This window comes from Gallus gallus, chromosome 6 (assembly GCF_016699485.2).
Source record: "Gallus gallus isolate bGalGal1 chromosome 6, bGalGal1.mat.broiler.GRCg7b, whole genome shotgun sequence".
Classification (NCBI taxonomy): domain Eukaryota; kingdom Metazoa; phylum Chordata; class Aves; order Galliformes; family Phasianidae; genus Gallus; species Gallus gallus.
In genome coordinates, this window is record NC_052537.1 from 3,220,130 (window position 1) to 3,243,029 (window position 22,900).

General features: G+C 39.8%; 1 protein-coding gene across 4 annotated transcripts in view; it reads left to right on the forward strand.

Annotated features, from left to right (window-relative positions):
• BMPR1A (bone morphogenetic protein receptor type 1A) overlaps nucleotides 1-22,900 on the forward strand; it is a 79,880-nt gene that overhangs the window by 16,129 nt on the left and 40,851 nt on the right. Inside the window, exons 1-2 of one of the 4 annotated variants that reach the window (XM_046942765.1) lie at nucleotides 1,119-1,330; nucleotides 21,178-21,303. The exons of 1 other annotated variant lie outside the window; for it this stretch is intronic. The gene's annotated coding sequence lies outside the window, so the exon portion shown is untranslated. Of the gene's footprint in view, nucleotides 1-1,118; nucleotides 1,331-21,177; nucleotides 21,304-22,900 lie in introns of those variants that run through there. 2 more of the 4 variants (NM_205357.2, XM_015287960.4) reach the window with 2 other exon arrangements.

Here is a 22,900-nt window from a genome sequence, read left to right on the forward strand (position 1 = left end):
GGGAACCAGGAAGTGCGAGTTAAGGACTGTATATCTAAAGACCTTTCAGCTCTGAATTTCCATTACTGACTTGGTAAATATATTTTAAAACCTAGGCCCCACACTCGAATTCCTGGCAGCCTTTGTTGCTAGTTGCTCCTCGTAGTAGCACATGGATGTCCTTAAGACTTGTAGCCCTCCCAGGATTCCCTGGGGGCTTTTTTCTGTTCACGGTTCTGATAGAGTAATATTCCCAGGAGAAGGCGGCCGGGAAACCTCATTGAGGCCTTCCAGTACTTGAAGGGAGCATTTAAACAGGAGGGGGAACAGCTGTTTACTAGATTGAGTAGTGATAGGACAAGGGGGAATGGTCTTAAACTGAGACAGGAGGCTTAGGTTGGATATTAGGAGGAAGTTTTTCACCCAGAGGGTGATGATGCACTGAACAGGTTGCCCAAGGAGGCTGTGGATGCCCCATCCCTGCAGGCATTCAAGGCCAGGCTGGATGTGGCTCTGGGCAGCCTGGTCTGCTGGTTGGTGACCCTGCACGTAGCAGGGGGGTTGGAACTAAATCACTGTGGTCCTTTTCAACCCAGGCCATTCTATGATTCTATGATTTGGTAATGCGTTCAGTAAGTAAAATTACTACTGCTGGAAAAATGTTTTTCAGCTTGATCTTTCCCTCTTACATTGTGCTGTTGCTAGAATGATTGATAACTTATTTTCTTCAAGTCTTTGTCTCTTATCTGGTAGTATAATGGTATCTTACTGATGGCAGTATGTTCAGAATGGTAAAAATGCTGGCTATTTTGTTAACAGAAAAATAGTCTGAATTGCAGCAGCCTTTCTTCATGCTACAGAAGGCTGGGAGAAAAGAGGGCAACAGTCTGTAAGATCAGCTTGTGTGTTACCTTGAGGCACAGCTTGGCTGTGTTATTTTTGTGCATGTGTGCAATGGGCACGCTCAGGCTCGGCAGTGAGGTTGCATCACACACTGTGCGCGTATGGTTTGGAAAAGGAATAGATTCATAACTAAGTTGTCCCTCCCCTCTGGTTTCCACATGAAATTCTGTCGTGTGCGATATCCACGTCTGGTTCCGTTCCAACGCGCTAAGTTACGTGAGTTGCCGAAGAACTGTTCCCTGCTTTGTCTGACTCCTCGTTCCCCGTAGGTCAGAGCAGTGAAAGCGAGGTGCCCTCGGAGCGGGGCAGCGCGGAACGAACAGACCTTCGTGGCTGCACTGGGAGCTAATTGTTCCCAGCAGCACTGCTGCTGCTGGCTTGCGAGCACGGCCGCGTTACCGGGAAACCACCGGGCATATCGGCTAGAAATGACAGTTCCAAATGTGAGGTAGGCTGCGTTCCTCCATTTTGCTTCAGGAAAGAACTGTGGGAACAACAACAACAACAGAAAGTTTTCTTTCCTATTGGAGCAGAGCGTGCCCGAGTCGATGCGTTCCGCGCTAGCAGCGCCGAGATGCCATTTTAAGAGGTTAAATTACTTTCTAAATGCTGCTGCGAAGGAGGAGGGGAGGAAGGGATCAGGTTACCCGCTCGGCATTCCACAGCCCGGGCTGCAGACACGCTGGCGAGGCTGAGGCGCGCAGCTGCTCCGCCCCGCCCGGCGGCCCGCGCGTCCTTCCCGCGCCTCGCCGTGTGCGGAGCGCTGCGCGTCCTCTGCCTCTCTGATGGGTTTCGGTGTTGTGTTTCGTTCTTTGTTCCGAGCGAGCGTAAGAACTTGCTCTGAAAATACAGTTGTCTGTAAATCCGAGGTAAACGTTTCCCGTTTTCCTAGGGTAGCAGCTTGATGTATTCTGCTCTTCTCCTCATCCTGAATACAAAATAGCACTTGGAAGCAGTGTGTTCTAAGGGTTATATGGTTTCCCTTGAATGTTTGCGTTGTGGCAGTGCTCAGCTGCCCCTGGGAAGGACAATAGCTCCGTACTTAAACCTTTCAGCATCTCGAAAGACAAAACAAAAAAACTGCAGGGGAAAAATCACGGAGGTTTTTTTAAAGAATAACTATATTTGCATCTCAAGTTTGGAGTCGACTTTGGAACGGAGTGCTCTGTGCAATATTTATTGCAGTTGTTACGGTCTAAAGATACCACGTCAGCTTTTATCTACTCTTCCTGTAGGGTCATTAATGCATCTGTGCTCTTCTGAGGCTGCATAAATACTCCCAGGTAAGAGAAACGCAGGAAGGAATACTAATAAGAAATTCTGACCGTGTTTGGTTGGATTAATTTGTGTGTGTGTGTGAGAGAGAGTGAGAGAGATTTCCCCTCTCTCCGTTTTAGTTCACATTGTAAATCACTGTGCCAGTTCGGTGCCCTTAACTTGGGACTTTTCTCCCCTCTTCCTTCTGTGTGAGACCACACACACACACACAAAAGACAAATAAGGACCCGAGATTGCTTCAGGAGCTAAAAAAGACTCTCTTTCTTGGCCATCTCATCAAGGACACAAGATTGGATGTTTATTGCAGCTTGAATGATCAACGCTGGGTATCGAGTGCTGTGAAATGTACGAAGTGAATCAACTGCAAAAATACAACCGATTGGAGCTGTGTTATTCTTACAAATAAGAAGAAGCTGTTAGGTCATGGAATTTTTCATCATGGCATGTAACCTCTTTGTAGCAAAAGAGGTAAAACGATCCTGATTGTGGTTAGCAATGCAGCTCTCATCCAAGGAATTCCTTTTATTCCCCTCCCTCCTCCCAGATATAAAAGCAACAGCCTGCTGAAATTGGGAGTCCTATGTCAAAATTCCCCAGTTGTTTTAGTTAGCACAAAGCACTCACTGAGGGTATTTTGTTCCAATGGAACTTCTTTCTTTCTCTCTCTCTATCCCTGAGTTCCACCCAGACCCAGGACTAAATTGATCTTTGTTTGACTGCAACAAGTCTTTTGCCTTCCCTCCCTCCTACCAGCTGTACCTCTGGTACAGTCTGCTGAACTTTCCATCTTCTCAGCCCACATACCTCAGAAATCTACCCTCCACACACTGCTGTCCTCTGCACGCACTTAAAATTGTGAATGTAAGCTCTCCTGAGAGGTTGGATTTACCTCTAATTAGCACAGGGAAAATTGACTTTGCATCTCATTTTATTTCGGTAAGACCCAATGAAAATAAATGACTTGATCATCTCTTTGGCCGTATGCTTCTTTGCTCAGCTCATTGTAGCCTACTTCAAAATGTGTGTGGTGTTGGTTAAAAATATTTATTCCAGAAAAGCAGTATGCACTGGATGCAGCTGCTGCTGACTTAATAAAGGTAAATGATAGAAGAAAAGGGGGGGGGGGGGACACCACAAATGCACCCCTCCCTTTTTTTTCCTGTTCCAGTGTATACATTTGTAACAGGCTTTAGTGCAATTCAGGTGGAAGGTGTCTTCATTTTCAATCCTAAATCTGTGTGTCATGGCTAGAAATGAGAAAATGACTATTAATTTGCATACATTGTGTTTTATTTAGTTACTTGTGCCAGTGCAGCAGCTTTGAGTAGTTTAGCTTTGGTTGTGAACTGCTTGTGCTGAGGCTAAGGGTAGATGAATGGATGCTGAGCTCTGTTTAAAACTGCAGCACCAACACCCGACTTCGGCCTCCCTTGAAAGAGCTGCTACAGCCAGGCTGAACGTTAGCAGTGTTGTATCTGAATTATGTTGCTTCTGCCCACGCATGCTTACCTTGCAAAACGTTTGCATAGATCTTCATAAAAACACTTCCCTTAATGTGCCATGGCAAGCAAGAAAATTATTTTGGCACTGAAATAACGTGATGTTTAAGCTAACAGAGTAGATGTATGTTTCTAGTGTTGCTTTCTCTCTGGAAATCTTCAGATGTTCATTCATCTGTCTGTGCAGTGAGATAATGGCCAGATGGGTGGTTCTGTGCCTTTCACTTATTTTATGTTCCAGCTAGCAATTGTGGTGGCCCCAAAATCATCACATCAGTTACTTGAGGAACCTCATCCTTTGTTTATGTGGGTACTAGCTCTGATCTGCAACTGAGAGAGAGAAAAGGAAGTTGTGAGACCAAGGCTAAACCTCTTGGCTTGCAATTCACCTGAATTAGAACAGAAATGGCAGCTAGCCACTGTGCAGGCTCAGTCTTCTAGGCGTAGGTCTCTAGTACCAGAGGTACTGATGTGGTGCAGTGACCTGATGGAGCAGAGCTGCTCAGCCAGCCGGAGGCTGAGGAGTGATGACCTACCTGCTTGTTGTCTGCTGTCTGAGGGGCCTTCCAGTGGGTCTTCCCTGAAGTGCATTTTCAAATGATGAAAAATCAGTGGTTACAAGCTACTGCAGAGTAACTTCTTACTGGATTAAAAAAAAAAAAAATACATCACCATTAGGATGGGATGCATTGCTGAGAGAAGTTGCAGAAGTGCCGTTCTTGGATGTGTTGAAGATGCTGCTGGACCAAGTGCTGTGTAACTCAGCCTAACTTTGAATTGGGCTATGTGTTGTGCAGAAGGCTGGACCAAGAAATTCTAGAGGCCTCTTCCTAGCTCAGTGAGCTGATGTGTCGTCTTGGAAGCACGTCAGGTGTGTGGGGTTACTGATGTGGTCTCCTCATCTTCCTCCGGAGCTCTGCCAGTTTGCATCTTGTCTGCTGACTGATCCAATCTACAAGCTTGCATGCCAGGTCCTTACTTGGCATTCTTTATCTTGACTGAGAGAATGCATGGAGGACAGGAACAAGGATCACTTGAAGTTGTTGGGCAGCAGCCATTTGTGTTTACCTGGCTACAGTGGTTGCTTGATTTGTATGTTGTGCCAAGGAAGGAAAATGAACAGTGTATAATTTGCAACTGTACTATCATCTTCCTTTAGTTTCATAGCTGAAGGAAGGACTTGGCTAACAGATGTGGCATTGAATGATCCCTTGTTTTAAGGGTCAGATTGGTGGGCTTTTCCAGTAGATCTTTCTTAAGTGGACAAGCTCAGAAAAGTTCATTTTTCATTTCACCTCTAAAAATCAGTTACTTATCACAAGGATCTGTTTATTTTCGATGGCCTGAAGTCTAGCGTTCTGGAGGTTTAGGTTGCAGCATGAACAAGTATGTAGGCTTTTTTTTTTTTCCTGTTCATCCCTTGTTTGTGGCAGTCTTATGTTCCCTAATTTAAGCTTGTCTGTATGTAGAGAACTGAGGCAGGAGAGCTGCCAAATGGTTTAGTGCTACAGGCTATCTGAAAATCTCCATCTGAGTATTTAGTCAGTGGGAGCTGCTGGGTAGATGCCTAGCATTTCTTTTTTATTTTTTAGTCTGATCATTTAATTGTCTAAATAGATTTGGACTCCTATTTTGCTTTAAACCTTAGCACTTGTGTTATGTAACAGAAGTAATTATTTCCATAGCCTTGTGCTACAGCAGCTACTTGTGATGTTTTTTGAAAACATCAGTGTTTATGACCTGGGAAAGCCAACACAATGCCATGGCTGTTAGATGTTTTTTGTTTCTAAGAGCGTATTTGAAACAATGGAAAGACTTTAAAAAATGCTGAAGTTCTGAAGTGTTTCTTCTGTCAGTGTTAGATTTGGCAGTGGTTCACAAGCACAAGGAACTGTTTGCCAGGAAAGGAGTAACTCTTAATGTACTTGTTGTAAGACCCATGATTTTTCTTCAGATGATAAAAGCCTACTGTAGGACTTAGAAGTGAGCTGCTCCCTTTCTCCTTTAAGTGAACTGATTGTTTATTTCCTCTTTCCCATTGGGAGGTAGGATTTGAAATAGCTATGTGTGGAACTCTTGGTCTGTGAGCAATTATTTTTAAAATGTAATAAATATATATGGCTGGAAATTTTTTTTCAGCAGAAGTTCAAGCACACTGGGTTTTCTCAGGACAGTGATAATGCTTCTGTTATAATGGGTAATCAAATTTGCCAGGTTTTGGATTGGTGTTCTGGCTACCTGCTAGGTGCCGCTGAGTTGGGACTAAGTGTTGATCTGCCTGAGGGTAGTAAGGACCTGCAGGGGGATCTGGATAGGCTAGATTGGTGAGCTGAGGCCAACCATATGAAGTTCAGCAGGACCAAGTGCTGGGTCCTGTGCTTTGGTCATAGCAATGGTGGGCATGGTGGTGATGAGTTCACGGTCGGTCTAGATGATCTCAGTGATCTTTTTCAACCTTAATGATTCTATGATTCCAAGTTTTGCGTTAGTAAATCATAGTGGGTTTTTCTCCAGCTGGATTTTTTTTTTGCAATGTTATCAGATGTGAACGTTATCGCTCAACTCTGCAGAATCCTTTCTAGTTCAAGTGTTTAAATTAAATTGTCAAGCCATGTTGGAACTTGACGGAGGACCAGAAGCCTTGAGGCAGATTGCTGAACTTGAGAAAATTCCCCGTATACTAAAATCTTCTCTATTTAAAAAATGCTTTTGGTGTTTTCCAGGTATATAAACAGTGTACTGACTTTATGTAAGGCCTCTCACCCTATTGTCCCGTGGCTTACCTTTCAATTTTGACAGTATAAAATTGACGTTTCTATATTTTATACATTATATAACCTATATAAATATATGCTGGTAACTTAAAATGAACTATGTTGGCTTACAAGTCATGTTCTGTGTAATATGGTATGCATAAGTTAAGACTGAAAACAGAATGTTATGCATTGGTAGTATTTCTGCAACTGTTGCAGCTTTTATATAGCCTGTTTTTGTTTTGTTTTTCTCCAAACATCATTAGAAGGCATAAACATTTAAGATATTTTTGGCTCTCCTGTAAAACTGTATTTGATGTTTTCTTTCTTGTTTTTAATTAAAACTTATGGCAGCACCAACAAGAGATAGATGTGTGAGCTGGTAAGCTTTCTCAAATGTGACTATAGTTTTATCAAAAATAATTGGAGATGTCAGGCAAATACGTTCATATTCTCCTTCTGTGGAGAGGATTGTTTGTTTTGCTTTGCTTGTCCTCTTGCATTAAGCTCAGACTTCAATAAGCAGTTCCTTTCCTTTTGAATTCCTTGAGATTTGAGATTCACTTTTGTGTCTTTCAGTTTGTCTTTTTTTGGCAATCATCGAAAGTAAAATGATACGTAATTTTATAAGTAGAGTTGCTCAAGCAGAGGATTAGATAATAAAATTACATAACACTCCCATACTCCCCATATTCTTTGTAATAGCTGTATTTGAAGATTTTCTTAGGAAAAAATGTTTGATTATTTTTAGTAGCACATAAACTGAATAGCATCAGAGGAAGCTGCTCTACAGCGGATAAAATAAAGATAATAAAATAAATGTAATAAAGATAAGACCAACTGGTAGGCAGCTTGCCATTGTGTCGCACAGTGTTTCCTACTACAGTAGCAGAAGCCATGGTTTCAATAGTTCCGAGATTCTCCATGAGGTATTTTAGTTTTGCTGTTGTTGACAGTGGCTTGGAAAGCCCTGTGCCTGCTGTTCAGTGTCAGCTGTGTGTACTGGTGATGCCGTATTATTAGTGTTAGATGGAATTATTTATCCTAAAAGCATAACGTCAGAGAACTCTGAAACATTAGATGGGTTTTTCTTTTTGCTCAGCATCATATCATGCCCTTCTTTTAAGTGAAAAGAAGCACTTGTAGCTCATCAAAATGCATCCAGCTTTAGTTCTAGAGGTAGAGCTTAAACTATTAATGCTTTTAACAGTCATGGCCATGTGAAAGAAAGAGCAGTTGACTAAAAAGGGAGTTAAATGGAGTAATTGTAGAAGTCTAAAATTACTATTTTTAAAACTTGTATTTTTCAATTTGTTTAAATACTCCAAGTGCTGAAAGACCTGTAGAAAAATAATGTAGTACTACTGTGCAGTAATGGAGAAGTTGTCATTTCTTGCACAGTAGACAATTTGCCTCTTTGGATGTTGCTCTATGTGCAACATAGTGCACATAAGGCAGTGTGTCAGGGCTAAGGAGCTCTGACATGAGCAGTTCCTTCGTTGTACACGTGGGTGGAGGTCTGGAGTTGTTTCATTCCTCTGGAGAGGAGCAGCAGCTAAAACAGCTGTTCTTTGTACACATCCTTTTGTTATTTCTTCCATTATTTTCAGCAGTCTTCCTCCTATTCATCCCATTCAAAGTATAAATACTTTCAGTTATACAGTTGCTTGAAACGCCATTCCATATACGTTGCTGATGAACTGATGCAATGTGTTGTTTTTTTTGTGACCTTTGAAGCCCATGGAATTAAATCTTGTTCTTCCTCCTACTGGTATCTTATTTGTTGAATCAAACAGAAGGGTGTTGCTTTATGCTGCTAGTATTTGCTTGCATTTCCCTTAACCTATTCTGTATTTTTAAGAGTATCTTGATTATCAAGTTTTCAAATGACCAGGTGTCTTTTTTTATTGTCCTTTCCTGTACAGATGGATAATAGGTCTCTGCAGCTCGTTCTCCGTGTGTCAGTTCCAGGGTCAGGTTACCACAGTGTGATAAGAACTATGTATCCCAACCACTGCTATTTTTCAATATCTAAGAATATTCCTCTTGAGAACTTAAAAATGATTTTTGTTAATTTTAGCAAGTAGGTAAGAACTATGGGCAGGTCTCAACTTATTTAACAGAACAACCACCATTTAACAAAACAACCACCACCTCCAAGAAACCCCACCTCCCCAAACCAGTTTGCTGAACTCTGCATAAAGGAACTGATATTGGCTTTGTACACATTGCAATGTATTAGGTTCTGTCGACAAAGAGATAAACCTTACTGAGTAAGTTTATCTCAAGGTTTAACCTACTGATCATGTAGGCCAGGAAAGCCCACAAGCTCTTCATTCATTGCACAATAACCTGATGCCATCCTGTGCTCTTGCACGCCTTGGCAAGTGTTAGCAGGGATGCTATGAGGAGTTTGTTGCTTTGGGTCACGTACATCTGTGTCACTTCTCTGCTTTTAAGAAAGACCAAGACCCATGCAGTCCAAATTACTTGGATATTGTTGGTGGCTTTACAGTCTAAAGGGCATTAAATCAGATCACTGAAATGCCATATAACATTTCCATCCCTGAAGGTGTTCAAGGCCAAGTTAGGGCCCTAGGCAACCTGATTTAGTACTTGAGCTAACAGTTGGCAATCCTGCCTGCAGCAGAGGGGCTGCAACTTGGTGATCCTTGAGATCCCTTCCAACCCAAGCCATTCTATGATTCTGGTTTACTAGAGACAGACATCCCGTATATCAAAGAATTTGAGAAGTTCTAGGTCTCACCTGACTTCCAAATGCATGCACAGGTGAAGTATATTGCAGCATCTTGAGCTTTCCTGGACCTGCTGTAATTTCAAGCCTTTTTTTTTTGTTCTTGTTCTTATCCTAGATACTCTTCCCCTCGTCCCCCTCCTCTTTTTAAGGATAAGTTAGGTTGTGGCAATGCTTATATTAAACTTATGGCAGGCATCTACTATAGCAACTGCCAGCATATGTGATGCATGCTTCTTTGATCAAGATTTAGTTGTGATACTTAGATCTTTCAAGTTCTATTTTCTTTTTAAATATAAAGAACTGAAAGGTTGTGGTTGAGTTGTTGTGTGGTTTTGTTTAAATATACTCAAATATTTTTTATATTTTAGATTAGAGAATATACTAACGTGGGAAAGAACTATTTAAACATTTGTTTCAGCTCACTTCAGTGACTTTTGTTCCTTCTCATGACTCTCTAGAGCCAGCACAACCAAGTCAGCTGCTCTACACTTCCTTGTGTGCTTGGAAGCCGTTTTCTGACTTGCAGTTGTGTGTACCTGAATATATCACTTGAAGTAAATGCAGTGGCATATCTGGGTGCATACTCTCTCTCTTGCAGAATCTTCTCCTGTTAGTAGAGTGCCAAGGAAGTCACCTGTTTTTGAATCTGTCTTGAGCTGCTGGGGCCAATAGTTAGGCTGCAGAGTTCTGTGAGGCAGTGAGAGAGATTTATGTAAAAACAGCCTGTTGACTGTGTCAATTTTAGCTGTTTTCAAAGCTACTTTTAAGAAAGTACACGGTTATTCAAGCCTTCCTAATATTTTGTGGCTTATTAGGGAATAGGGAAATTACTTTTCTTATGTTCTTTTTTGTTTTAAAAACATTGAAACATGAAACTTATTAATTCTTGTCTTTTTAAGATGCACCATGATGCAAATTCAGAAGGCTTGAATCCACAGCCCCTACATTTTTCCCCCAGCTGCTTGTTCCCACAGTTGCTTTTGAGGCTTGAACAAGCAAAGTAGTCATGACTACGTATGTGTATCCTATCCTTTTATAATCTTGTTTAATTGTATGGTAATCATGTTGGAGTTTTAATTGGTGTATACTTGTGTTAAAAGAGAACAGGCAAAATGTTAATTACCAGTTTTATATAAAACACTTGAAGGAGAACTGACTTCTTGTCATTTACGTTTGTATTGCTCTTGTAGAACATTTTGACTTTCTTCATGTCAACAAAGAAGTTATCCTGAATTTGGATTCTCTTCTGTTTTCCATGAATACTTAAAGCTATCCACAAAGTTAAAAATCCATCAGCGCTCACTATCTCGCATTCTTGTCACGCAGAGAATGCTGAAGTTCCAGGAAATGATCAGTGGGCTGAAATTTGTTTCTGCAAGGAGTCAAGAAATTCATTGGCTTTCTGGCTCCTTGGGAATGATTTTATGCTGAAAAGGCTGCCTGAAAACTGACGCTTCAGTTGCGTTGTTAAATCTATTTAAAGTATGAAACAGTTCCAAGGAACGCTCCTTTTGCTGGGCTTTGTAAGCCATACGCAGGTCGGTCGCTTAGTTGTTAACCTAGACGAGGCTGAATTCTTCAGAGCCCAGGAGGTGTTTGTCTGGCATTGGGCCCTTTTCTTCCTGCATCTTTGAGTGGTGCTGTGCATGATCTGTGTTCTGTACAACCTGCATTGCGTTATACAAAATTAAAGCAGGGAAGTGTTTGAACTAGAATAATCTGACAACCTTAAATGGAAGTCGTTGGTGCCTTCCCTTGAATTTCACAATGTTAACTGCTATTTTACAGTTTCATAATTTGCTTAGGCAACTGCTCTGTAGAGTAGGATAATGTGAAAAAATACTTAGCAGCAGATCTGCCTGGTAGTCACAGGGAAGGGAGAGTGAAAGTGGTCTGTATAATTTTATAAAATGTCTTGCATTCGAAGTGTTAATCAGCTGAGGTCCATGTGGAGATTCAGCATAGCTTATAAAAGAAGCTACCAACGTTAAGCATTTCAGTGGTTCTTTTATTTCTTTTTCTATTAATCGTGGTACTTGCTTGACAGTTTGATAGAATCCAGATGGTTCTCAGTGCAGAGAGGGGCAGAGGTTAGCTCTATATTTGAACTCCTTTTGCATTTTTCCTTGCTTAAAATAAGAATTGTATTCGCTTCTTTGGATAGGATGTGGAATACCTAAGTTAAAAAAATATTAAAAGATACTCTTTTTCTTTTGAGTACTCGAAAAGATGATAATGAACAGTTACTTGATAGTTAATAATTGAAGTATATCTCCACAATTTACTACTTTAGCTTTTTTCTTAGAAGATGCAAGTTATGGGATGTAATAGTGGGTACATGAAATAGCTCTACTTGCATCTTTTTTCAAAGATTATTTAGGCTTTAAAAAATAGTATTGATTAGGAACAAGTGGGACAGTGCTGGAAGAGAAAAGATAGATGTTCCAGTGTTAGTCCTTACTCCCTGTGCAATGGAACTTCATTGAATCCAAGAGGTCTTGCAAACAGACTTGCTTTGCTTGGTTAGTTTGGGTAGAGGTATATTTATTATTATCAAGCATGAGGAATTTTTCTTTAGATAGTGTGAGGAGAAGGGAAATCAACATTAATTTCTTTGCCAGTGTGCTGTAAATGCATGTAACCACTGCGTATCCAGTGTGCTTTTAGCTGTCTTCTGACAAGGAAGAACCCACGACAGTCATGAGCAAATCAGTCCATAACTGATAACTCTTTAAAGTCTATTTCCTGTTTGAATTTAGATGAGATTCAAATGTCAACTTAATGGCTTTTGTGCCTCTACTAAATAGAGAAAGCTGTTAGTGTCATAGTTCTTCTTTATTTGGATATATATCTAATATTTATATATTAAAGAGACGTCACATTAAAGGAACAATGTCAGTATCTCAAGCTCCCTGCAGCAGGGCAAGTCTTCCAAAGCTAAGACACACAAAATAGAAAACAAACTTACTGAACAATGCATCTTAATAATGTATGTGTTTTCCTGATGGAGTGTTTCAGTGTTGATGAAAAAGATTTTAGATGTTTTTTGTGTCATTGTGGACTTCCCTGTTAATACTGTAGAGAACTATGTTGTCCTTCTGTGGCATGTTAACTCTGACAAAGGAAATCCAAGGAGTCATGCTTCTTTCGATAAAGAGGTTTCTATCTCTCTTTCTCTACCTCCTAAGAGTAAATAACCTATAGTTTGGAGTGCGTTTTGCTTTAAAGTGTATATTAGCACGTGTGGTCATGTTTCAGGATTTTTTTCCACCACGTGTATGCTTAATTGTTTGGCTAAAACACCATTCCTCCCTTTGGCACCTTCTTCCATGAGACTTGTGCACTTCTCTGCAGTGATTTGTCTTCAACAGGGGTGGCGAAGAGTGATCTCCAGTTCTCTGGGTCTGAGAGCACCCTGTTCATCTCCTGTAGGACGATGGTTTAACTTCTAGATTATTGCATTAAAAATGTGTTTGAAGAAAAGAGTCAACAATTAATGATTCACATGAGCTTGTTTGAGTGGCTGAAGATGCATGCAGGAAAGCTAGCAGGATGGCCTTCTCAGCAGGCTTAAGTAGATGAGTGCTTGTCTGCTTTAGGTGGTAGCAAACCTCTGGTGCTTGTAGAGCTCTGTTTGGCAAAATCCTGTCCATGACTGAGGAAGCTGAGCATCAGGTAAATGCTGCTTGTGGTGCCTAGGTCATCTCATGGAATCCATTTAACTTTGCTTTCAAGTTACTCTTTTTAGGATATAGCCAGTATTTTAGAGTTTGTTCACGGATGGGTGGTCTTGCCACATAAATGGAACCTGTTTCCAAGCAGTTAATTGTTTGCTCTAAGAGGCCTGTTACCAGTATGTACCGGAAGTTTATTTTAGTTACAATAAAAAGAAGAAAATTACTGTTTTCATTCAGGCCCTTGCATTTGGAGAAGAGCATTTGAGATGAATAGAAATTATTTACTGTTATTTCTGACCATATAGATCAGTAGGAAATACAAAAAGCCGGATTAGCTACTTAGATAATTATGCAGCACGTCTAAGAACTTTTTAAGTTTTCCTGCCCTGTGTTTGTCTATGTCCTTAAGGTCTAGTCTGTATGTAGTTACCTTTTTCACAAATCTGTCATTAGAAATCATAGGTCAGGTTGGACGGAGCCTTGATTTGGTGCCTAAAGAACTACAGGCAATGCAGTGTTTGAGCACTCTGAGCTCATAGCTGTTAGACATAATAGTTGAAATGGCTGAGGTTATTCAAGCAGTTTAGTCTGTATACCGAGTCACCCACACGTGTTGCTTCCTACGTGGTGCTGCAGTACTTTAATCTAAACTCTGCTGGGAGCTCAGCTTGAGCAGAAGTTGAGACCTTGGTGGCCAAAGCTAGTCCAGTTTTAGACTTGCAAAGCAAGTTCCGTATCATCATGCAAATGGTAAGGGTGGAACATCTTTTTATGGTCATATTTTCTGAGATTCTAATGAGTAAATGGTTATTCCAGCACTATCCAGTTTGTTTTCATCACACTAATTTCCTTAGTTAATTTTCTTAAAATAATTTTGAAGGAATTTTCAGGGACCAAGGCTGCAGGGATAAATCCCTAGTGCAAACTTGGGAATCAGGTATTTTTGATTCCATAGTTATAGCTTTTATTTGAGATGATATGCATACTTATTTTAATATGTTATCTTTTTTTGCAAAAAGAACTCTTGTTTTTTTTTTTTCTGGTGATGGGACTAATTGCTATCTGAATAACAAATCAGTCTTACTGTATCTGAAAGAGTTCCATGAATGTATTACCCTGTTTTTAAAGAAATGAAGTCCAGTTCACTTGAGAGCAGATATAATCAAATGCTAAAGACTATTTCATACAGTTTTCTGGATTATAAAGCATACCTTCACCTTCCTCTACTGATAAAAGTTGGGGGGTTTTGTACCATTGGATTATGAAAAAATGGTAAAGCTTTTACTTTCTTATTCCCCACCAAAGACCCATACTTGTGTCTATACTTGTGACTATGTTGAAAAATGTGTAATTCATTCTGAAAGTCATTTCTCTTATTTATTTCCATGAAAACTACAACAGCTACAAAGAGCATAACAATGCTATTTGATGGAGAAAATTCTCAGCTACAAAACGGTATTTTTCAACATAATCACCACTATTAGCTATGTTTTTTGCAAATGATGAATTATTCTAAGCTACTTCAGAATTTATTTTGTCTGATTGCAGTACCTGAAGTTAAGTATTTCCACAGTCTACGTGGTGACTCCAAAGAGAGCAGTAGGTTGGATGTAATAACTTTTATCCTCACCAAAAAGCTGATGTCTACAAAAGGCCTGTATTTGCTTGTCTCCTCTAAAGATTTTCACAGAGGGGATGTTGGTTCTCCATATGACTTATCACTATTGCACATAAATGAGCTTATTTTCTGGGGAATATAGGTGAATATACTGGGAACTAAGCTACATGTATATCCTTATAAAGAAACTTGTCAGCCTGTGGAATTGCACACGTGCGAGTCCTTTGTAGCTTTCTGGGCCTCCTCATCTGAGCATCCTTATTATGTGCAGTTTTTTCCAAGCAGTATTGAGAAGTCGCAATGAGAAGCCATAACTTGTCTGAAGGAAAACTCTGCACTACATTTTAATGAAATTCTGGTGTTGATCAAAATATGACATATCGATGTTTTACTGAAGATTATTAAGATCTGTTTAAGCTGCCAAAAAACGTCTACAAGTTCTTATTTTCATATCTTAATGAAAAGAAGTAGTGCTTTGTTTTGTTTTTTACTTACAGCCCATGTTGTCTGGGTACTCCCAAAAGTGGTAGTTTGCTGTCTTGAATGTTAGTGTGCAATCTGTGTCACTTTCTGTCCGTAAAACTGAAATGCTTGGTAGGCCTGCTCGTGGTGGAGGCCTTTAACCATTTCTTGTGTGACAGACTTAAGGTTTCCTTAAAGACTCTTCCATGTTTTCATGTGTTTGAGACTGTTCAGCTGATGACTCTAACTTTTATATTTGAGATTAAAGGATCTGAAAAAGCCGTGGGTGGTTGTCACATACCAGGCTTCATTTTTTGAGTTCAGCTTATTCAGAAAGTAATTTTGATAGTGTCTGAAGACCAAAGGAGTTTGAAGTTGTTACACTATTATCAGGAACATTTGGATTTTTGTGTATATAAAATAGTACAATAAATTTAAATGAAAGCATTCCTGAAAGTCATTCTCACATTTGAGTTATTCTGTGAGAAGACAGACTGAAGAAATGCTTGCCCTTTTGCAGGAATCTCAGTGGGAGGAGGAAGAGGGTGACCTGTCAAAACATGATCTAATGGTCCTGTGGCACTGGCAGAAGGTAGATTTCACTGGTGCTTTTGTCGGAGAGAATTTGAAGTCTGGGCAGCGTTCCCAGGATCAGAGTTATGATAAGAATGTGCTCCTCTAGGTCTCTGTGCCAAGTGATTGCTTACTGTTGCTTCCATCTGCATGAGGCAAACCACTATCCAAGTGACAAGGCCCGGTGAGGTTCCAAAGTGCATTGGGAAAGTGAGCTGTGAAATTTAACGGATGACTAAACAAAACAGAGCCTAGGCATTTTTGGATAATTTTCTGAAAATCAGGAAGAATGAGAAGTACGTGTTTTCACAGCTAGCCTTATGTTTCCAGGGATGTCAACTGCAGCTGAAGACTGTGATAGTTATGGGGACAGTCTTCAGTATTCTGAGAGGAAGCTTGGACTGTGTGTGCAGCGGAGTTTTCTGGTGGGAATCTCTGTAGTTGAGGTAAAACAGTTGTTTCTTTAGATCTCTTACAAACAGAAGCACTTTTCAGAACTGTTTTGGGTACTTGGAGAGCTGTGGGGTATGATGAAAGTTGTTGCACAGCACAGTTTTTAACCCAGATGGTTTAGTAACAAAGCTTGGCAAATCAGATTCTAACTTGACTTCTTCATGCTGGATGAACTGTCCAACTTTGATGCGTCACCAGTGTTGTAAGCTGATGAGATTGCCTTTGGGGATGGCCTACTGAAGAACTGCTTTTGATTTAACAAGAAGCCGTTGTCAGATAGCTTTTAGCCCCAAAGTCTGGAGAATCAGCTGATTTTTTCACTCTCTTGGCTCATTGGACCTGTGGGTGAAAATACTTGAGACAACTGAAAGATACACTTCACTGTGAGCACAGAGCCTGCTTGCAAAGCAGCTACAGACAATTAGCCCCATTAAGTCCTCTGTGTGACTCCAGATGGTGTAAGTATGCCAGAATGAAATACTAATGATCTCCTCCTAAGAAAAGAGAAGACTTTAAACCTTTCTGCTGTAGGAAATTACATCTTCCAGGACTAAGTAAGAGCCTAGTGGAATTTTCTGTTCTTTTTGCCAAGGCAGACTTCTGTTACGGATTTAAGTCAGTATCACAGGAGGTTTATGTCTAGATTCTCATCATGACCTCAGTAAGAAACTGACTGTGTGACAAGGAATTCTGAAGGGTACAGTGCCTTGTGATGTATGTATGAGTACATCTGTCACTGCATAAAACTCAGTCTCTCTTTCTGTCTCTCATACTGTACAGTCCAGCCCCACTCAGGAGCTTATTAAATTAAATTTTCTAATTAGTTTTCACGGGGGTATATTCTTACTGAAGTGGGAAATTGATCAAAAACTGTCTTGCCTCAAGGATTTGATAAAGGTGCTTGAACCATTTTTCAGGCTCTTCAACATCTTGCTACCTGATGTTCAGGCTGCAAAGTACTAAGTTTGTTCAGCCCTAGCATCACTTCATTTTGTGTATTGGTCCCATATGTTTTGGAAGGGCTGTTTGTTTACTAAGATGCTCATATATACTTTTATTGGTCCACAGACACCACCACTAAGCCTCAGGTGAGCTGCAGGCCATATTGGTTTTGCTTTTCCAGCTTAGTGTGGCTTTTCTCACATGTACATTTGTTGAAGAGGATTTCCTTTAGAAATTCATATCCCTGGACATGAACTTTGAAATAGCACTTGAAAATTTGATATGGCAGCTGCTTAAAATTCTTCTCAAGTTTTACAGCTACAGTAGATTTCTCATAGCAGTATAATCACTGTGTTTTGATCAGTTTATAGCTTACAGAAGCTCTGGCTACATCTTCCAGTGGCAGTCGTGAGACTGAAGCATCTTCCAGGTTGCTCTCACAGTCTGGACCTGCAGTGTATTTTCTTTGTACGTGGATTTCTAATAAAAACTTTTTTTTTTGCCTGTAGTTTACCCTAGAATGGATCATTCTGCTTCTGAGACCTCTCCTGTCTCTTGTTTAAGAGAACTGTCAGCTGGCCACAGGCCCTCCAGCACTGCTTATAGATGCGTTGCTGCCACCACCTGCTTTCCTCATTCTGCCCTTTGCTCACACTCTCAGGTCTCAAGTGATAAACTTCAGTGCCCCCAAAACACTGTTTTGTTGGGTTTTTTTTGTCTGATATTGCCCAAACTCAGTCTGAATTTATAGGAACTTTAAAATAAGATTCTGTTTCATAAATTGTGACAGAGGTGTGACCAGCTGAATGGTTAACCCAGCAGAAGTGAAGCAATGATGGAGGCTGGATTAGTTAAAAGTGGGGAAGATCTAACTGAAAGCTGGAATTAATTGAGGGGTGTTTAACCTGTAATCTGTACCAATGAGTCCTTCTGTGATCGTGTAAATAATTGCAGTTGAATAACTTAATATTTCAATTAACATTTTTTCTAAACTTATGTTCCTTAAATAAACATGAATTTGCATGTAAAATGCACACCTGACTTTGAGAAGCTGAGTAACAAAAATTTCTGTTCAAGTATTTGCCATCTTTATCCTTCTTTTCCTGAGCTCCACGGTAAGTCAGACTTCGTTAAAAGTTAGAGCCTTCCTTAGCATCCTGTCTTCCAGCAGTTGTAGGCTTCCCCCGCACTGACCCTTCCTCTTTGTTTCTGGGCTAAAAGCTATAGTGGTTATTCAGCTATAGATTTGTCAGCTACTGGATGTTAGCAGCCACATAGCAAAGTCCTTCATTCATCTAATGATGTTTTATTCTACTCTAAAATTTCTAACCTGTACTGAATGTTCCTTTTTTAATTCTCCTTGAAATAAAGAGTAATTCTCACTTTTCCCAACTACAAGAAGATGCTCTGGGGGGAGGGTGGGCCGTTTAAGATTGGAAATAAAAATTAAATATCAAAGCTTAAAGCTGAGTAGGTAGTATCTGAGTTTCAGCTGGGATGGAATTGTTTTCTTGAGTGTCTGCTATGGTGCTATGTTTTGATTCTAGAAGAAGAACAATGTTGATAACACACCGATGTTTATAGTTGCTGCTAAGCAGCATTGTACAGGGCCAGGGCTGCTATCAGCAAAGGTCCCAAGGAACAGAATTAGTTCCTTTTCTTCTCTGTGGGCCTGTGTCTTGGCTGTGGAGAAGCTGTCCCAGGAATTCCAGCAATTCAAAGGCTGTGTCTTGTTCCCCGCCTGTACAAACCAATACCTCACCTATTAGAAGTAAGCGCTCCTCCGCTCAAGAGGATATAGCGAGTACACACCATGTACCATCCTGTGGTTTACCTTTGTGACCATGGAGAGGATGTGAGGAAGTGGGGTCAAAAACCCACCTCAGCCCTCAGGCACGGGTAGGTGAGTTGCAGTGGAAAACTCAAGAGGGGGTCCTTCCAGGCTGGGTATTCTAAGTGTTCCCTGTGACCTGCTGGTGACAGCAAATCTACGCTTCTCTGGGTTAGCTAGTATATTATAATCAGTATATTCATGTAATTCTGATATCTTTTTTTCAGATTGAGTGGTGACATTCTGAGTTAATAGTATACGAAGAATTCAAACTTAATCCTGTTACAAAAATTTCCAGATCAATCTGGATTTATATGTAACTAGTGAGAAGTGCTGCGAGCCTGTGTGCTTCTGAAGCTGTTAGTGCTTCTTGTAGTCACTGCAGTAGATGAAGTTCTAATAAAGTGAAGATCCATTGTGAATAACTTATTAAATACCTTGATTTGTTATTGATGACATTTTTCTGCAAAATGCCACTGAGAATGACATTAAATACTTTGAAAAACTGCTCTGTTAGCAATTGAGCGTTGTGGATAACAAAAACTTAAGTCAGTGCTTTTTATAAAGCTAAGTACATTCTGATGTAGCATCTCATGCTGATCAAGAAATTGAATGAAAGTAACAGAATGAGGTCACTCACATAAATTCATCGTTAACTTCACTCATCTCTGAGAGTTTTGTAGCCCTCTAAAAAAACAAGGCAATGAATTTGAAGTTGACACACAAATTTAATAAGTCATGAAAGAGGCTGTGCCCACCTTACCCAGCAGTGAGGCTGATATAAGCAAATCAGATTTGTCCACAGGAGAGAATCTAACAGGCACTCGGTAGAGGTTGTGAGGGTTTTACTTCGAGCTGTTCCTCCTGTGAATCTATGGCTAACCTTCTGCTGGAGGCTGAAGTGTATGCAGTGCACTCCTGAAGTTTGTTTTCCAGTCTACATTTTCTCAAAATAAATCTGCTTTATGTGCTCAGAGGTCTTTTTTCTGGTTACAGTCCTATCTGTATGAGACCAACAGAAGGTGAACGTGAATACCTTGATTAAAGTTGAAGGAGAGAGATGGATTTATTTTGCAGATTCTTTATAAGCTTATTTTTAAAAAAGCAAAACCAAACTCCGCAGCGCACCTTTGCATGGCAAGAATGTTTTTTCAGTTCTGCCATGGAAGAAATAGCTGTCAAGTGTCAGCCTGTCTGCCCAGTGGAGACAGTTGTCTTGAAGAACTGCTGCTATCCGATACTCAGGATGGTTTCAGATTGCCATTTTGCACAGATTTATTATTTATTACCAAGACTATTAAACCTCAGTGTGTTAGGAGCAATACTTGCAAATGGACATGGAGACAGAAGTATTTTGACCTTGTGATGACAAATGTTATTGTGGAGCTTAGAAAGGAAACAGGAAGCGGACACAAACTTCTCTGCTAGAAATCATGCGGGTGCATGCTTCATCCATCCCTGTTCCTAGTGCTGTTGGCCTTCGCATTCATAAATAAGGCAATAAATCCCTAGATTGTAAGTTTGGGTGTATATTTTTAGCTGCATATCTGGGTTACTGATGTTTGAGCTTCTGTTTTACTGTCAAGGTGACATTTGCAGTCTTAAGACTGGAAGCTCTTAGTGATAAAATTCTTGTGTGATATTTCTAAAAGCTTCACATAGAGAAGAAACGTTCACAAATTGTGATGTGATAAAATGAGAAGAGCTGGCAATATGTGCCACATGCTCAAGCTGGGATCTAAGTAGAAAAGCTGATAAGCCCAAAATTCATGTTATGTTTGAAAACCAAGGGCGTTGACACAAGTCAGGCTTGCCCTCAACTGTTAGAATGCTGTGTGAAATCCTGCCCCTTCTGATGTTTGGATGTAGCCTATTTCGCAAATGTGAACAAAAAATCAAACTCAGTATTTTATTTCCAAACTTGTGGCTTGCTTTTTCTTAGCAGGAGCGATCATGCTTGTGTGTAACTTCAGTAAACCTAGTGATGATTTCTCAGAATGCTGGAGTTCCTTGTGTGGTAGAACCAGTGGGGTGATAATAGTGTATTTTTGTTGTGAAGCTGCAGTCCTGAAGATTCTGGAGTGTTTAATAAAGACTAATTTGAGCAGTTTTTTTTTTTTTTTTCCATTTATGTCGCCAACAATATGTCCATCTTCTCATCTGTCTGTTTTTAGAAATAAAATTGGAGAAACTGAGCTGTTTGTAAACGTGATTGCTGCAGGGCAGGTGGATCCAAGAGTTATTGGATGGTAATTGGCAGAGATGAGAAAGGCACGTTTTCATGGGAAACCTATCTAGAGGGACCTTTAGCATCCCTCCTCCCCTGGATCTCCTGTCATCTATGACAAATTTCAGACATCAGTATTTTCAATATGCAGTTTGCGTTATGCACTCTAAACTGTCAATACAATTTCTTTGGATAACTCTAAGTCAAATTCTTTTATTTTACAGATTAATAGAAATATGCGTTTCCATAATACCACCTTTGAACTAATGAAGTGGAAGTACAGATGAAAACAGTCTGGAGGAAGCTTGAAGTACAATATAGTTTCATTCAGTTTCTTAATTCAAAGTAAGGTAAATATATAAAAAATATTTTGAATGTTTCCAGAGTAAATATGCATACTATAAGCAGCCACCTTATCTTTCCTTTAAAAATGTTTAAAGCTTCTTTTTTTTTTTTTTTAATGCTGATGATAGTGCTTTTAACACTATGCTGAAACTGCTGTTTGGTCTTCTTTTTGTTCTGATTCAGTTACGAAAAGAAGACAAATGAGTATCAAATACAGAGATCTTCTTTATTGATAGAGATTGGAAAAAAGTTACTACTATACAAATTCTATTTGCTGTAACCTGTCAGGTCACAGTTATAATTAATCTTTTAGTGGAAGTAAATGACTGGTTTTGCTGCTAAGTGACAGATGCCTATTGGCCATCTTGTCCTCTGGCATAGTGCTTGATGGCTACAGAGTTTTATTACACTGTTTTTTTCCATTGTTATTGATATTAGTAATGGCTTTTCACACTAAATTCCATTGCCTTAATATTTTAAAGTCATTCCTGTGATTGATTATGAACGTTGTGCATGGGGTTTTGGTGTGTTGTTCCAAGTTTGCTGTTTTGTGGTGTCTGAAGCTTTTTTTCCATTATGTAATTAAGACACTAATTACAATCATCCTGTTACGTTGGATTTTGACATGTTTCAGAATTCTCTTCTGCAATGTTAATTCTGTTTAAAAATAGCTGGTACTGGCCCTTCTATCTTCTCACTGTCATTGCTGAGGCAATGCTCGCATGCAGCGTTCAAGACCTGGGACTGTTGGCCCTTCCTCTCACTTCTTCTCATTTGGGTATGGACAATGTCTCATAAGGGGTGGAACTGCTTCAGAGACTTGCACTCTTAGGTTTCACCAGTCGTTATCTCTTCTTTTTCAAAGAAAGTCTGCTTCTTGGATTATGCTAATACTGTAGCTTGTGGCCGCTATTACAAATTCACCTTAAATATCTTTTCCTGAAAATAGAAACTTCAGGTATAGCAGCTCTGTGCCTCTTCTACTTCCAAAGATCAGCCAAGGGAAGTTGGAAGGAGTTTTTGTGTTTGACTGATACATCCTATTCAGAGAAGCATGTGGTTTTAGAGGAAATGCTTCAAGGAAAAAATCAACATTGAATTCGACTAACCTGTATTTTTTTTTTTTCTGCTGACTTGTTATTTGAAAACAGTAACTTTCTGCACACTGTAAACCAAATTGACAAAGCTGTGAAGCTTGAACTCATGCTGGAAAGCACAAAATCTGTAGTCAGTACTTCAGGTGAGGAAGATCCTATTCTGGTCTGCATGGAACACATCTTGATTTATGTTAGCTTTTATAATCCTTTTTTACTCAGGTTTCTATGCCTGACAATACAAGAAGATAGGCAAGCTTTTATTCTTCTTTGCATTTAATCACATATTCCACATACTGGAGAAAGAGTAATTCAAAGGCCAATTCTACTGTGTTTCTTGCAGAGAGAGTAACATTAGATCTAGCACATTTATGCACTACTAAAAAGTTAAAGGGCAGTACTAAAAATAACAGGTTTTGCACTGACACAAAACTAAAAACAAATTTATTCCTTTTTTTTTTTTTTTTTTTTCCCTGTAGAGAGGAGCAGATCATTTCTCATCCAGTGA